The 17,955-nt window shown below is 38.2% G+C and overlaps 1 long non-coding RNA gene across 1 annotated transcript in view; it reads left to right on the forward strand.

The window, feature by feature from the left end:
- LOC309397405 overlaps positions 1–17,246 on the forward strand; it is a 249,882-nt gene extending 232,636 nt beyond the window's left edge. Inside the window, exon 4 of the long non-coding RNA XR_014176251.1 lies at positions 17,114–17,246. This is a non-coding gene — a long non-coding RNA (uncharacterized lncRNA). The remainder of the gene's footprint in view (positions 1–17,113) is intronic.
- The last annotated feature ends 709 nt before the right edge of the window (positions 17,247–17,955 follow it).

Consider the following 17,955-nt stretch of genomic DNA (forward strand, 5'->3'; position numbering starts at 1 on the left):
AGGACTTCATGGACATCACCATACAGTTTTCCTGGCAGCAACATAGAAAATATTTGTAATTGCTTTCTTCTGGATTCCCCCCTCCTTCTCCCTCCCTCCCTCCCTCCCTCCCTCTCTTCCATTATAGCATATACTTTTGACTTTTCCTGGAATAAATTATCCTACTTCAGGCACATTATCTTAAGACCCAGCTTTTTGGAAAAGAATCTAATTCTGGGAAAGGTGGAAGGAAAAAGATAAAAAGAAAGAATGACCAGCAGCAAGAATGATGGTTCAGTTGAAATGATAATGAGGACACCATTGGAAGAACTGAAAGATCAAGCTATAGTCATATACATATGGAGAAAATCTACCTATGTGGTCATAAGGCATCATCATAGAATCATCATACAAATCTTGGAGGCCTTCTAATCCAATCCCTTGCCCAAGGCAAGAGTCCTTATTCTTGACAAATGGTTGTCCAATCTCTTCTTAAAAACCTCCAGAGAGGGAGCACCCACAATTTCTGAAGACAAGTTGTTCCACTGATTAATTGTTCTTACTATCAGGAAATTTCTCCTTAGTTCTGCATTAGATCTCTCTTAAACCATTTTCCACCTGTTACTTCTTCTCCTGCCCTCTGGTGCCCAGGAAAATCAGCCAACCCCTTCTTCTCTAAGGCAGCCCCTCAAATCTTGGAAGACTGTTGTCACGTCACCCCTAATCCTTCTGTTTCATCATCATCATTTCCTTTTAGCAGCCCCACAATCCCTAGTGGGGTGAAGTCTGGGCAAGTGAATGGAGCAGGGTGTTTACTGACCAGATGCCCTTCCTGTTGCCAATGCAGAATTTTATTCAGCAGATAAATTCTCATTGTGCCCAGAGAGAAATATCTGCCTCTACCTAGGATCAAACTCACAGCCTCCAGCTTGTGAGGCGAGAGCTCTACCTCTAGGCCACCGCACCACTCCCCTAATCTTTCTGTTTCTTAGGGTAGAAATACCTAACCCGTTCATAATGCAGTTTAGCCTCCATACCCCTTATCATTTTTTGTTGCTCTTCTCTGAAATGATTTAATGGCACATAATGAACCAATCAATTTCCCATTCACGTCCTTCTATCCATCTACTTGGAGCAATGGCTTCCCCCCCCAAAAAAAAAATATATGGCATGCATGATTTCTAATGTTCCCTTAACCATTCTATGTTTTTGTCTCTTATCAGTCCCTGAACTGATTGGGACTCATTTAAAAAAAAAGGATTGCAGTCCCTATCATTAACATTCAATATTCACAGTGAATATTATAGTCTCCAAAACTTCAGAGAGAATGACCTATAAACTCTACCGAGTATTGTTTTGCCTGATGTGTAACCACTGTATTTATTTTTAAAGAAAGAGTTTTATACAAGAAGGCAATTCTGTTTAATACATCCTAGGAATGAATCAAAATAATTTATTATTCCTGTTCTCTTAACCAGCCATTGACTGGAAGAGGCCATAAAGGATACAAAGCACGAACACACCTTGTTAATATAATTTGCATTACATATTCATAAACCATTTCATAAACTCCAAAAATTCAATTGTACTGAAAGAGCATAATGGTCAAGCAACCAAACTGAAAACAGCTAGCAGGTTCCAGAATTAATGGCACAATGAATGAAATGCTCTGCCTATAATAAACCTATTCAGATATAAATTATAGCAGACTAGATGGAATGTTTGTTGAGCAATAAAGAGTGCAGCTGTACATGCAGAATTGAATGGAATTTATTATAAAATTGTGCGGAAGAACCTAAATACTTGATGAGGGTTGCATTGTGGGTGCGGAGATTTTTAGCCAAAGGATTCACAATTCATTTAGGTACAATCAGAATCCCGTGAAGCCAAGAGAAAAGGAGAGAAAATAAATAAGCAAACAAACTAATAATCTAGTTATTTTTGGAAGGCCGGTCGCAATGGTCTCTTAATTTGCAGTCTTTAAATTAGTCAAATAACGTGTTTCTCTTCTGAAAGTTAAAGAGGAGGGTTAACTCAATTGAAAGGCAGTCAACGTGGCAAAGATAATATTTCTATGCTTCTTTTTATTTTTGTTTCCGAAAGGCATTGTATACATTATTTGTTTGAAATATGGTATTTTTGGCTCAGGCAACAAAGGAGAATCGGCATGGACGTGTTTCTCACAGCAATTTAACCAAGTAAGTACAAAAAACAGAGCGGCTGCAATTGTACAAGTACTAAACTTGGTTATTTTAAAGCTTGTCCAGCTTTTTGTGGCTTAGTGTGGAATGTCAAGCCAGCCTGTTTGATTAATGTGTGGTTCAATGCTGATTCAGAACTAAATTTATAAAGATTTGAAAACAAACCAGAATACATTATATGACTCGAGTATGATGCTGTGCTCTCCGTGATGTTAAAGGCTAGCTAAATGAAAAAGGTATTAAATAATGAATTTTTAAAATACTCTAGGTTTCATGAACACAGCATACTGAGGCCGATTCAATTAACCACAGTTAAGCAAGCCAGGACTACCTGGTAATGTGTGGTTACAGTGATCTTTCTAAACGAGAGAGTCCAACAATGAATTGTTCGGGAATGTCTTCCAGAAGTCTATGTTTGTCCATACAAAGTTGACATGTATAGACAGTCTCATGAATGAAGGCAAATACAGGGACGCGGTGGCTCTGTAGCTAAGACGCTGAGCTTGTCAATTAGAATGGTCAGCAGTCCAGCAGTTTGAATCCCTAGCGCCCCATAATGGAGTGAGCTCCCATTACTTGTCCCAACTTCTGCCAACCTAGTAGTTTGAAAGCATGTAAAAATGCAAGTAGAAAACTAAGGAACCACTTTGGTGGGAAGGTAACAGCGTTCTGTGTGCCTTGGGTATTGAGTCATGCCGGCCACATGACCACAGAGACGTCTTTGGACAGCACTGATTCTTCAGCTTTGAAACAGAGATGAGCACCAACCTCTAGATTTGGATATGACTATCACTTATGTGTAAGGGGAACATTTACCTTTATACTGTAGGTGTCCCAGGATAATGTTGTAGGATCTGATTTGAGTCAGTCTTCTGGAGCTTTTGGATTCATGCTAGAGCCAATCTTCAGGGAATTTTTCTCTAGCAGAGTGTGTGCTTTGCGCTGTTCTGTGTGTAGTATTTACAGTATATGGTGTCTTGTTCTTGTTATAAGCAGCCTGCTCATAGGTGAAAAGTGCAATTAGACATCTAATCCATTGAATAAATGGGCCCATGCATTTATCTTTCCAATTCTGCAATATAAGATTTTTTTAGCCCCAGTAAGGACATGGGAAATCTATTTATGTTGTCAAGTTATCATATGTGGCTGTTTCATAAATAAGCTCTAATTAGTGCACTGGATAAACTGGGATTTGCTACTAAGATTAAAAAAAAGATGCACTTCGAGTTCTCCTTTCTTCATTATGCATTATTTTATCCACTTTTTCTATGGTATTTCTTTCATACTTGATTCCTCCCTGCTTCAAGGTAGTATAGTGTAGGTACTTTTAGAATGTTGCAATGACTTGCATGGCATCGAGATTGGCAGTAGCTTAGCCAATGACATCCCTAGGTCATGTCATGTAATGGAATGCATGGATGACCTTGGGGAAAGAGGGGAAGCCATGCTGCCTAGGGAACAATCAGATAAGAGGAGCAGGAGCCCCCAGTGGCTTAACAGCCAGAGGAAGAAGCTAAGTAAGGGCCCCCAGTACTGGAATAAGCACTTAAATGTGGAGGGCAGGAAATTTGTACTTTCAGACTTGCAAGATTTTGTTCATGTAGCCTCCCAATACAGTAGATTGACTTCATCTAGTCATGTTTCCTGTCTAGGTTTGATTCAGGAAGTCTGACATCTCTTGCTTGCAAAAACATTGTGCAGGGGATTGGCTCAGGATGAAAGTGCTCAGTTTCTCTCCTTCTCCCCCCCCCCCCATATCTCTCTATCTCTCTACCTCTTACTCTACCTCTACCTCTCTCTCTCTTTCTGTCGGGCTGAAGGCCTTACAATAAATGTGATGAGTTAAGAAATGCAAGAGATAATCTGCCTGTGCTCAGTGTTCTAATATTTTTTTTAGGAAGACTATATTTCCAAGCCAGTAGCATACTAAAACCATTCAAACTCCTAAAAATGTTAACCTTCCCTTGAACCCCTTCATTTTCCATGCTGCCAATTCTTGCAGTTCATAAAGTATGTATTATTAAAATACTGCCCTTCAAATATTCCCATAGAATTATTTGCTTCCAGAGAAATGCTGTTTGCTATTCAGTTACAATAGCTAACCACAGCTAAAAATACTCCCTATTTTGTACAAAAAATTCATATGAAGAAATCAGTTCTTTTATCAGTTCAATTCATACAGAATCAGTTCAGGTTTTTTTCCAGAAGTGGTCTCTTTTGTTATGGTCAAAACTGGATGCTCACATTCTGATTTGACCTCACTTAAGAAATTATTATTTGAATGAGGGTTTGCTCTAGTTAAGGATTATGTTATGGTTTATGATGGTTTTGATTATTACTGTTACTACTAAGAATCATATTCCATCTATCATAGCCAAAAAAGTTGCATAATTAAACATATCTTCTGCTACTTCTGCTGATCACCAGCTGCCAGCAATTTGGCAGATCAAAGGTCACCAGGCTCAAGTTTGACTCAGCCTTCCATCCTTTGAGGTGGGTAAAATAAGGACCCAGATTCTTGGGGCAACAGGCTGACTCTGTAAACTGCTTAGAAAGGGCTGTAAAACACTGTGAAACGGTACATAAGTCTAAGTGCTATTGCTATCTCAAAGAAATGAATGCATTGTAAAATCTGTAACTATGTGCAAAGAAATTGAATAAGTAAACCAATATAAATGTGCAGCATATAATTCTAATAAGCAAACTAAACTAATTAACTAATATCAACCACACCAGAGAGTATTTTTTTCAAAAGAAAAAAAAATGCAAAAGGGATTCTTATTTTTCAAGAAAAAATTGAAGGAGATGGTATCGATTACCAAAATCTGTCTATATGGATTTACAGCAGATTGCTGTAATCTGCTGTAAATCCATATAAACATTTTGAACAAAGCTATGTTGAGTCTAAGTTCACATGTGCTGCAAGAACAACAAAATCTTTAATTTAGAAATTACTGGCATTGTGGTGTCAAACCATAACACAAAGTTTAACATATACAAACATGCCAATACATAAACATGCACGTCAAACTGTGGCATAGCACAACGTTTATACCCAAATCAATCAGATATTCCACAAATATTCATCCTCCCACTCTTCTTTGCTGAAAATTGCTTTTAGAAAATCTGTCATATTGCAAGAACATTGATTAAGTGCTTTATTCTGAGGTTTACACTGTCAGTCACATTATTATTAATAATAACAGTCTAATTTCGTATAATTGCAAATTGGAATAGTAAAGCTTTTGCCACTTGTGTAACAGATGGCGAGCCAGCAAACAGAAAAAAAAAAGATTGTCAGCAGGTAAATGTAAAATGTGGCTGCAAGGAAGCCCAAAAGCAGTTGCAAAATTGAGATTTGTCTCAATTAAATTTGGTAGATGAAGTACATGCACTAGCAAACTAAAGACCTATTGGAAATGTTCTAGATATGAACTGTCCAAAGCAGTGAAATATAAAATATAAGAATACTTTTTTTTTAATAATAGTGATATAAAATAAGCACTAACATTCTTTCCTTGGAACACACAATAAGACTGGTTACACCATCAATGTTATAAATGCACACAATAAAACTAAAGAAACTCTAAACCATGTCTTTCTTCATTACTGAAGAGCCCCCAAATACCCTTACATCACCCCTTTTCCTAAATGCCAAGTGTTTGGGGGGAGCTTGGGAGTCACAGTAGCCTGATTGTGTGAGCCTTGTAATATAGTAGATTTAGCTTATCTAAATCTGCCTGGTTTATCTAAGAGGACTGACATTGATTGAGGCTCTGTTCTAGTTCTGGGCAAAAATACCAACCCTTACAGATTAACAGAGTTGGAAGGGACCTTGTAGGTCATCTAGTCCAACCCCCACCCTCCACCCAAGCAGGAGACCTGACACCATTTCTGACAAATGGCAGTCCAGTCTCTTCTTGAAAGCTTCCAGTGATGAAGCTCCCACAACTTCTGAACTTCTGTTCCATTGGTTGATTGTTCTCACTGTCAAAAAATTCCTCCTTATTTCCAGATTGAATCTCTCATTGGTCAGTTTCCATCCATTATTCCTTGTCTGGCCTTCAGGTGCTTTGGAAAATAGCTTGACTCCCTCCTCTTGGTAGCAGCCCCTCAAATATTGGAAGACTGCAATCATGTCCTTAGTCCTTCTCTTCACTAGACTAGCCATGCTCAGTTCCTGTAACCGTTCTACATAAGTTTTTGTCTCCAGTCCTCTAATCATCCTGGTTGCTCTTCTCTACACTTTTTCTAGAGTCTCAACATCTTTTTTTATAGTGTGGTAACCAAAACTGGATGCAGTACTCTAGGTGTGGTCTTACTAAGGCTTTATAGAGTGGTATTAGTACATCATTTGATTTTGATTGTATCCCTGTGTTAATGCAATTTAGGATTGCATTGCCTTTTTTGGCTGCCGCTGCACACTGCTGGCTCATATTTAGCTGGTTGTCCACTAAGATTCCAAGATCCCTCTCAAAGTTACTGCTATTAAGCCTGATTTCACCCAATCTGTATTTGTACTTTTGGTTTTTTTCTTGCCTAAGTATAGAACTTTACTTTTCTCTACATTGAATTTCATTTTGTTAATAGCTTAGTAACATGCTTGTGTAAGCCTTGCAATAGAGTAGATTTAGCTCATCTAAATCTGTCTGGCTTATCTAGGAGGACTGATCCTGATTGAGGTTCTGTTCTAGTTCTGGGCAAAAACATCAAACTTGCATGAATAGATTTGGAAATGATGACCTGACCCGATTGAAGCTGTAGGTAAATTGTGTGTCAGAAGTTCCTGAATTGAAAGCCCCCAAAGGGCCTGTGTTTTAGAAAGATACTGTCAGGCACAAGAAATCAGGAACCAAAGTTGATCAAATGAGTATAAGTTTAATTCATGCTAGCTCTCTAACGTGAATCTGAACTACTAAGTATCAAGGCAAATTGATGGTAGATAAGATTCAACAGAAGATAAGATTCAACAGAATTCAAGGAGGGCTTAACTTAGATCATTGTGGGCACAAAGGGACTCCAAACTGATCTTTCCTTCGGATTCAGACTGGTCATCTCCTACAGCTACATCCAGTTAGAACCTGAAATGTAAGAATCACGAACCGAAACAAATTAAAGGATTGTTGAAGTGGAAATGAATTATACATCAACAGAATAACACAGTTGGAGGGGACCTTGGAGATCTAATCCAATCCCATGCTCAAACAGGAGACCTTATACCATTCTGGACATATGACCATCCGATATCTTCTTAAAAACCTCCACTAGCGTACAGTAGCAGCCACAACTTCTGGAGACAAGCCATTCCACTGATTAATTGTTCACTATCAGGAAATTTATCCTTAATTCTGGATTGGATCTCTCTTTGATAAGTTTCTAACCATAAATTCCATAATACATGCAAGTTTTAGGAGTAAGTTAACTTAAGTAAGGAATGTGTTCTAAATCAAAAGATTACCTGACATATTGTTCAAAGCATGCAGTCATATAAAGAATGGAGTGGTGATGACACTGAATTACATTACTAAGCATGTGCTCACCCATAAGCTAATAAATGACAGGATCATATCAATGATCCTGGAATAATTAAATTAGCAAATATTCAGGGAATCCCAATATAACACAAATAGCAGTGCCTGGAGTTATGAGAATATTCTCTTAACAGAGTTTTGCAAAGAAAATTCTTTGTTTATTGCCAATACCTGCTTTGAGCAACAGAAATGTAGATTCTTCATCTGGATATCATTGGATGCACTGGAATCCAATCAACTAAATAATAGGAAACAGGAGACCAAGAATTGTAATCTAATCAGCCATGACCATCAGATGCAGATTGTGGAGCAGTGAATTTTTGGTGTCAAATATTTGGGTTAAACTTAGAAAATTGAAGGAGCAGACCAGAAGGTTTTACCTGGAGGACATAATACAAGAACAGTGTAAGAAAGAGATTGACTAAATTTAACCCATGTAAAATATAACCAGAGGAGATAGAGTTAGAGATAATAGATATTATGAAAACTGAAGCAGAAAAAAATATTGCCAAAATTTAAAGAGTAATGATCCAAAGAACAAGACAGAAGTTAAAAGCCTTGGGCAACAAGAAGGATATATGATGACTGAACACAGGCATAAAAGATCCAGCAATAAAAGACAAAGAAAAAACTCAATTAAGAAATAAAGTAAAATAATAGGAAAAGGAAGATGATAAATCTCTACCAGAAAGTGAAGTATAACAGCAGACCAATTCTCAAATAGGAAAGCACAGATGAAATAACCTCTGAACTGTTTAAAAATGCATAAGATGGGACATCTAACATTTATTTATCTTCAAATGTGGAACAAGATTACATGACTTAATTGAGAAAAATCAGTACATCTATCCATGAAAGAGAATGTACAATTTGTTCAAACATTGCACTAATTCCTCATGCAATCAAAGTTTTCCTGAAGATCTTATAAAGGATAAACGAACATGTACATTTTATGAAAGGCAAAAAGACACAGTTTAAGAGAGGTAGTATCAGCTTGATAAGAGAAGCAGCAAAATGATATAAGAAAGGTTTTATTTTGATTTATTGGCTTCATCAAAAGCTGGATTGTGTAGATCAGCAGCCACTGGTGGTCCAACTGATAGACCACTGGTGATCCACAAGAAAATTTTGGTGGTCCGCAAAAAATTATTTGCATTTTTATATTGCACTAAATCAGGGGTCCTCAAACTATGGTCCGTGGAATGGATACGTGCAATGAACATTTGTGTTGTTGCAGAGAGACTCCCCCTTTGGGGTCTTTTTGTGGGGGGTCAGAAGAAGAAAGAAATTCCAACTTGGGGTCAGCTTCAGCCTCTTGGTGCAGGGCTTTGGGCAAAGGCTGGAGGGAAGTGCCACTAGTGGCAAAGAGCCAGAGGGCCTTGTTCCAGTAGGACTGCCCCATGGCCTGGAACTGGCTGACCATCTCAATCTACTGAGCCTCCAGGCACCTTTACCTGGCCTTGCACTCCCGCTGGTCTTCCCTCTGCTTGGAAAGCCTATGCTCGTAGTCCTCAGGGGGAGTGCTTTGCTGAGCCTCCTTCTCGGCCAGATCCAATTTGAACTGAGCCAGCTGTTTTACCAACTCTTTCTCATGGTGGCTACTTAGCTTCAACAACTGCTTCCTGTTGGGGCCCTAAGGAGCCCTGGCAGGCAGGCTAGGAACAGCTGGGAAGGGAGGAGGAAGTAGAAGCCATAGAGGCCATAGAGGCGTCCCTCGATGTGAGTGACATCGAGTTGGCGACACCCACACAGTCATATGACCTCCTAGCCATGCCCACTCACCTGGTCGTTAGGCAGATTATATTAGTGGTCTGTGGGATTTAAAATTATGAATTTAGTGGTCCCTGAGATCCAAAAAGTTGACCCCTGGCGTAGATCACACCTTGAATGGATAGTATATCATCGTATGCTGAAACAGCTGAGAAGTGAATAAGAAGAGCTACATCTGAAGAAACGGAATGATTCAGAATAGGAAACAAATGTCTGTTTGACATGTAGCAAATATATATTATAAAAGTGACAGAACTGGAAGGAATATTAGCAGTAATAGGAGGCCAAAACATTCAAAATTTAATATATTGTTAGCCAAAGATAAAGAATACTTAAGAAAGATCGCAATGCAAGTTTTAAAAAAATGGAAAGTGAAATATTCAGGTTAGTGCTGCATATTAAGAAGGCAAAAATAATGTTACTTAGCATAATACATGAGCTTCCAGTTGACAGCAGAAACAGTGACAATGGTAGATAGTTTGTTTTCCTGAGCTTAAGCACAGATAGATACGGACAGTATTCCAGAGAAATAAACAGGATATTAATTCTACGAAAGAAGGAAATGATAAACTTAGACAAGATTGCAAAGGATCAAAATATTTCTATGACAGCAAGAATTGGAATAGTTAACGTAATGGCTTTTCAAGCAGCTGTGAAAGCTGGCTGGATATATAGCTATGAAAGCTCAAGAATTAGAGGGCCGATGCTTTTGAATGATAGATTTAGAATATTGTGAATGACCAGGAATGATCTGGACTAAATAAAGGCTGACTTCTTTCTCAAAGCAATGATCTGCCAGAGGAAACTCACATAGTTTGGGGCATGGGCTATAAACAGTTGATGGAGCAGAGGACTCAGCTCTTCAGGGGTTGAGAGAAGTAGGAGAATCGAAAGGAAAAAAAGATAACATAGATGCAAAGATTGGATAGGGGGGTCAATTTATTTTCCAAAGCAGCAGAAAGCAAGACAAGAAGTAATGGATAGAAATTAAACAAAGAGAAAAGCAACCTAGAACTAAGGAGAAATTTCCTGACTGTGAGAACAATCAACCGCTGGAACAACTTGTCTTCAGAAGTTGTGGGTGCTCCCAACACTAGGACTTTTAAGAAGAGACTGGACAACCATTTGCTTAAATGGCATAGGGTTTCCTGCTTGAGCAGGGGGTTGGACTAGAAGACCTCCAAGGATCCTGCCAACTCTGATATTCTGCATTCTGGATCAAAGATTTCCTTAAGGTATCTACTGTTGCTAAGAACAGCTCAAGGGAATGATCCATGACAGTAGTTGCATGGACTCCAACTTGTTAGCACCTAACAAACTAACTTCCTGCTATTGTAATCCAGGAAAAGAAATTTAGTCTTTAAGTAAAAGGACTGTCTTTATTTAAAGACTAAAAGAAATATAGTCTTTAATTAAAAAGAAAAACAGCCCATTCTTTTCAACACTTCTCTGCAGAACTGAATAAAATCATGCTTGTGCTGATAAAGAGAAGGAACGAAAACAAGTACTTTTGTATCCTAGCCAAATAAAATAGGAACTCTTCTTCATAAATTTCCATTAGAACCTTGTACTTTTGTAATCAAGTACTTCCAGCTATTCTTGGCTCCTGTTGATGCAATTAACTTGAGCTTCAATAGCTTGCATTGCATCAATGGAAAAAGAAATGCACTTTTTTTATTACTGGTGTTAATATCACAGTATGGTTAAACCTGCTATGCAGAAACTACAATCAAAATTAGATAGTTGCTCATTAAGCTGAAATGAATTGCATTCTTTCAGATGTGGTGAATGTCTCTTGGGAATGTCTTAGATTAAAGTGGTTTTCAGTAGAAAATTGAGGAGCAATTGTGTGCTCTGTAGTTTTTTTTAAGAGAAGTGGAAAAATCTATTATTAAACTACTCAAATATCATTTAACAATATTCAGACTAATATACAAATACGGACAAATCAGCCTTAACCTCTTTGCTGACAACATATGCTAATTAATAAATCTGTTCGAGTCTGCTCCTTATCCATTGGATTTTCAATAGCTTGAAAAGTCACATTATGTGAGTGCATTTTTTCCATAAAATGCTCAATTGCAGCTATAAAACACGGAAGCCTGCAAATTAATATATTACATCACTACACATGTTTCCAAACTACATTTTGCATATGTTTATGTCACTTAATATCCATTCTTTCTATAAAAATCTCAAAAATATTCTTTCTTTCTTTTTGTTCCTCATAATAATCCAATGTCTAGGTGAAGAGCTGGTGATTGGTCCAGATGAATTTCATGGACAGACAGAACAGTATTATCTCAAGCTGCTCGAAGCTAAAGATAATCTTGCTTTGCAAATGATGATACTTTCAGAAATGATCTGTAAGAGAAGAGCAGGCCGAGCGCTCTCTCTCTCTCCCTCTCTTCCCCTCCCCCTCCCCCCTCTCTCTCTGTCTCTGTCTCTGTAGTTAAGCACATCATCAGTTCAGAGTTATTGCTCTCCCACAAGCACTTCAAGTCCAGTTTGAGCAAACCTGTAGTGGCGACCTGCTGCCCACCCGCCCAGGCTCTATGCTATCCTATTCAGCCATGTTTTCTAAGCCATGTGCATGCGTGCAAGCCATACACGTGAGCAAGTGTGTGTGTGTGTACGCATGCTCACAGTTTCAGTGCATGGTGAACCGGTGGTAAAATTATGGGAAAACCACCTCTGCTAAGCCTCTGAAGCATTTGGAGTTTTTCCAACTGTAGCATTCACACATGTTCTCCCATTGACGTATGCTTTTTAAATGCACATAATAATGTTAATAATGGTATCTACTAGCCACTTTTTAGAAATGCCTTTTGTTCGTGTAGATGTATCTAGAGAAACCACAGGATCAGGACAAAAAGGAGACATGCACCCACCCTTAATCAAATCTATGAAAGAGCCTAGACCTATGTAGTAAGGGAGGTGAAAAATTGCCCTGCTTCTAAATCAACAGTTGCATTGCATACATGAGATACATTCACCACATCAAATATCCAACGTTAAAAGAAAAAGGAAAGAAATCATGGGCTTTAATATCACTGGGGGCTTTCAATAGGAGACTTGACAGCTGTTTGTCAAGAATGGTATTGTCAGGGTTCCGAGTAACATCCCCAATGGCAGAAGACTGTGAGGCTTGAAGTGCCTCAAAGTTCCATTTTATTAGAGAGGTCATATTGGCACAGCTGGGAAAACCCGAATCTGAAAGTTCCCAGGTCTTCCCCACCCAAAAGAAAGTTCAATTACCTGCCCAGCACCCACATGTCCATCACATGGTCCAATCAGGCACCATCCAAAACTGGAGATGACTCCCAGTCACACCCTTCCAAGTGCAGGGCAAGATGTCCTTGACTCGCTGAGAAAGGAACGTTATTTTGACTACATATCTCCCATACTCCATATAATCCCCCTTCCCATTTTCCCACAGCAGAAAATGTGGCAGGTCTGAAGGCCCAATGTAAAAGATGGTCTGACAGGTATAAAGTCTCCTGCTTGAACAGGGATGGACTGGAAGACGTCCCTTCAAACCCTACTATTCTATATTCTCTTTAATAAGAACAGACAAATCATCACTACAAAGTTTTCCCTTATTTGTTTCTTGCCAACTAAAAATTGGGGAAAGTTGGAAGGACCTCAATTATTCTACATCCTACCTCAACTATGCCTCCTATCACAACAGAATAAATACATTTGCAAAGGACCTTGGAGGTCTTCTAATCCAATCCTTTGCTCAAGGAGGAGATCCTCTACCATTTTATACAAATGGCTGTCTGATTTCTTTTTAAAAACCTCCAGTGTTGGAGCATTCACAACTTCTGTGGGCAATTGGTTCCACTGGTTAATTGTCCTCACTTTCAGGAAATTTCTTCTCAGTTCTAAATTGCTTCTTTCTTGGATTAGTTTCCATCCATTGCTCCTTGTCCTGCCCTCCGGTGCTTTGGAGAATAGCTTGACTCCCTCTTCTTTGTGGCAGCCCCTCAAATATTGGAAACTGCTATCATGTCTCCCCTAGTCCTTCTTTTCACCAATTCCTGAAAGCGTTTTTTCATAATAATAGCAATAAGAAAAAAACAACCAAGTGATATTCTGCTTCCAGAGCTCTCTCTTTTAAAACTGTTCCTGCATTATATGCTTTCGTTCAAAGAAGTCTACCCTTAATGCAGATCCTTCTACTTCTCAGAGGTTATTTTTGGATACCACCAGTTAAGATTCTCCTTTCGCAAATATGTATGTTGTGACTGTATGCAAGGTTTTGAGTGTGGAAAACACTCTGCTTTTCATGCAGTCAAAAACTGAATTTTGATGGTTGTTAACATTTGGATCCCATGGAAACATGGTCCAAGTTCCTTGACCTGCCTTCCTTCTCTAGTTCCCGTCCCATCCTGATTTAGAACAGCTGGTCACTAAACAATGACGCACACAATTTGCCGTCCATGAATCCGTATGTGTTGACCAACTTCCGAGGAAGTGTGTCCGAGTTTGGGATAGAAAAGGTTTTACAAGGAAAGAGGGAACAGAAAAATTATCCACCCTCCTGGAGTGAGAATTTCACGCTGGTGGTTAAAATACATACTTTTTGGATTCTAATGTCTAACTTTCCAAGGAGTACCCAGCTGAAAACCTCAGGGAATTTTATATAGTGCATGTTGTCAGTATTTTAATCATCCCCAGCTGTCAAAATGCTTGTAACCCGCCACTTCTATTTAAAATGTGTCTTCTAGGCATAAAATAATTAAAGGTACAGGACCATAAGGTAGGTTTAGAGTCGCTGCAATGTGACAAAAGCCTACATATGAAAGGCATTATTCCTGGAAGTTTTAAATATAAATTTTGTTTTGTCAGAAGGCTTCGGGGCACACATTTTCTATACTGTCAGGCTTGATAGTAACAATATTTATATTTCAAATAAAAAGATTAAATTGCAATCTGATGTGTTTCTGGTTTTTCATATGGATTGAACCAGTGTATCATAGTGTTTCACATCTGGGTATCACCAAAACTTCCTTATTTTTCTCCCCTTTTCTTCCCCCCTCCCTGCCTGCTGACACCGTTTCTGCTTTTTCTTATAGTATTAAGTCTTGCACTGTCAGTCCCTGAATTGAAATAATGAGACTAAGCTATATAATGGTGTGGAGGTGGGTGGAGGAGGATATACATTTTAGTTTGTTCTGTTCCATCCACTTTCCTGGGTCCTACTGGAAAATTCCCACCTCCTAAATCATGGCAAGCAAGCATCTCAAACAGTGCTTAATTCCTTTTAATATTTTTTCTCTCATTCTCTCTTTTAAGAGTTTGAAATTTATTTATTTGTTTGTTAAATGTATTTGCCATCAGACTTACTGTAGGGCTACTCTAGGTGCCTTACAAAAATAAAAACAGAAATGAAAGGAAGTGCAAATGTAACAGTATCTACGGAGATTCCCAGTCATCCAGGTACTTTTTTCAAAAGTCAACTGGACTTTGTTTTTTTTCCTTGAAGACATTTCAATTGTCATCCAAGAAGCTTCTTCAGTTCTGACTGAAGAACTGAAGGAGCTTCTTGGATGAGAAGCGAAATGTCTTCTCATAAATTGTTTAATTTATAATTCAACTTCAACTTCAACTTTATTCAATTTCTAGACCGCCCCTCTCTCAGAAGAGACTCAGGGCGGTGTACAGTCATATTAAAACAATTGAATAATCAATATACATAGTATAAATATAAGATAGATATAGGACTGGAGGAGGTAGCAATGGTTCACTGTACAGATTAAGTTTAAGTTAGATTAAAATTTTAAAAATTTATAATTCATATAATTTAATTTATAATTCATATACGTAATTAATTCATAAAATTCATAAAATCAACACAAACTGTTTCAACTTTTACCCTCAAAATAACATTATAGAGCATTACACACCAGAACAACTAGACACAAGGACAGTTTTTTCCCACGTGCCATCACTCTGCTAAACAACCTATTCCCACAACACAGTCAAACTATTTACTATCATGTTTCCCTGAAAATAAGACAGGGTCTTATTTTCTTTTGACCCCTGAAATAAGCACTTATTATTATTTTGGGGAGGTCTTATTATTTTTGAGGGGCAGCAGACAGCGAGCGTGGTCACCTCATGGCTGCTGCTGTGTTGCAATATTTTTGGGGAGGTCTTATTTTCAGGGAAACAGGGTAAGATTATTACTATTATTTTTCTCATTCTATTCTGCTCTGTTCTATTCCTATTCCTATTCCTATTCCTATTCCTATTCCTATTCCTATTCCCATTCCATTCCATTCCATTCTATTAAAAATAAAGTCCAGTTGCCTTTTGAAAAAGCACCTTTGAGACAAATAGAACAGTAGTAAAGTAATGGAACCATAGATTAAACAGTGAAAAAGAAAACAATGAGAAACAGTGACATGAGGGCAAAAGATGGGAGGGTGGACAAGCAGGGAGAAAAGAAGGAGGTGGGTTTAAAATGTATAGGGTGTTTCCCTGGAAGGCTTCAGCTCTAAACACTGGCATTGACACCATATCAAAAGTATTACTTAATGGGTTCAAAGCTTAACAAATGTAATAATTGGCACTTTCAGCCCATAGTGTTATATAGATAGAGTGAGATTTAGAGATAGAGATAGATTTATATGGATTATTTTTAAACACAGAAAAATAAATACGAAATAGCCAGAATTAATCACAGCAGTACTGGTTCTTCAGGCTGGATTCACACTTTGTGGTAAGTTATGATGTGTTTCCATCATAATTTATTGAAGATGCTATGAAGGACCATTTAGTGCATATTGCTATGCCATAAACCGCTGCTCTTAAATCACATTGGTTGAATTTGCACATTAGGATATACTAGAACCAAACTGGAGGTTTAATGCAAGGTAGTAATCTCAGCATCATTGTAGAGCTGTTGGGTTTGTGTGCAACAGATTTTTTTTTGAAAATATCTACAGGCCCCTCACATCCTGGACATAAATTGTTTCAACTTCTGCCCTCAAAATGACATTGTAGGGCATTGCACACCAGAACAACAAGGACAGCCCCCCCCCCCGAATACCATCACTCTGCTTAACAACTAAGTTCCAGAACACTATCAAATAATTTACTAAGACTGTATTACTATTATTCTCTTTCTTCCTAATATCTATCTCTTTCCACTTATGACTATAACCATGTTGCTTGCATCTTTGAATTTATATTTTTTTCATTTGTTTCCTGGTACGATTTGAAGCTTATTAGTAACCTTAACTATCACTAAGTGTTGTATCTTTTTATTCTTGATGAATGTATTTTATTCTCCTTATGTACACCAAGATCATATGCACCAAAGACAAATTCCTTGTGTGTCTAATCACCCTTGGCCAATAATAAATTCTATTCTATTCTATTGAAGAATGAAGAGAATAGACTACACGATGCCATGACGCAATGCATATGTTATCTGCCAAATGTCTAAAGTAGGATCTCAGGTGGTACATATACAGATAGATGCCATGCTCTCCAAGGAGCTATCTTCAGACGGATTCGAAAACGAACTAATACGTATATCTTGGGAAAAGTGGAAAGTACTGTATACTCAAAACATGGCCAAACCTACAGCTGTAGAAAATAAAAATCTTTCTTTTTCAGATCTTCCAGAAACAATGTGCTTAGTGCAAGATTATCAACAGACTTTGCTAAACTGTATTGAGACCAAAAAAAAGTGACATCTTTGGCAAGAATCCTAAACTTCATTTGCTGGTTTCTCAGGAGTGCATAATTGTTGGTGAGTACAATATGAATGGGACACGGTGTCTCAATGCTAAGACGCTGAGCTTGTTAATCAGAAAGGTTGGCAGTTTGGCGGTTTGAATCCCTAGCACCGCATAACACAGTGAGCTCCCGTTACTTGTCCCAGCTTCTGCCGACCTAGCAGTTCGAAATCACGTAAAAAATGCAAGTAGAAAAATAGGGACCACCTTTGGTGGGAAGGTAACAGCATTCCATGCACTTTTGGCATTTAGTCATGCTGGCCATATGACCATGGAGACATCTTTGGACAGCGCTGGCTCTTCGGTTTTGAAACAGAGATGAGCATCGCCCCCTAGAGTCAGGAACGACTAGCACATATGTGTGAGGGGAACCTTTACCTTACAATATGAATGCATGAAATGGGAAATCAGTCATGATCAAAGCAGAAATTGGAACGTGGGTTTATGTCCAGATTTACTTTGGTAAAAAAAAAAAAAAATCTTACATTTATGCATCTTGACATTATGATGCAGCATCATTTACGCTTGATGAGGGGGTTTTATCTGAACCCAACCGTTGGGTTTTTAACAGTTTGATGAATGGGGTAAACCTGCCATAATGACTCCTTCTTCTCCTTCTTCCTTGTGCATGGCCACCAGGAAGAGATCAAAATAATTTGGTTTTTTTAAAAAAAAAATCAGTTCACTGAACAAATGAAATCTGACATTGTCCTGATTTGT

The sequence above is a fragment of the Natrix helvetica genome, assembly GCF_964273705.1.
Source record: "Natrix helvetica genome assembly, chromosome: 10".
Lineage (NCBI taxonomy): Eukaryota > Metazoa > Chordata > Lepidosauria > Squamata > Natricidae > Natrix > Natrix helvetica.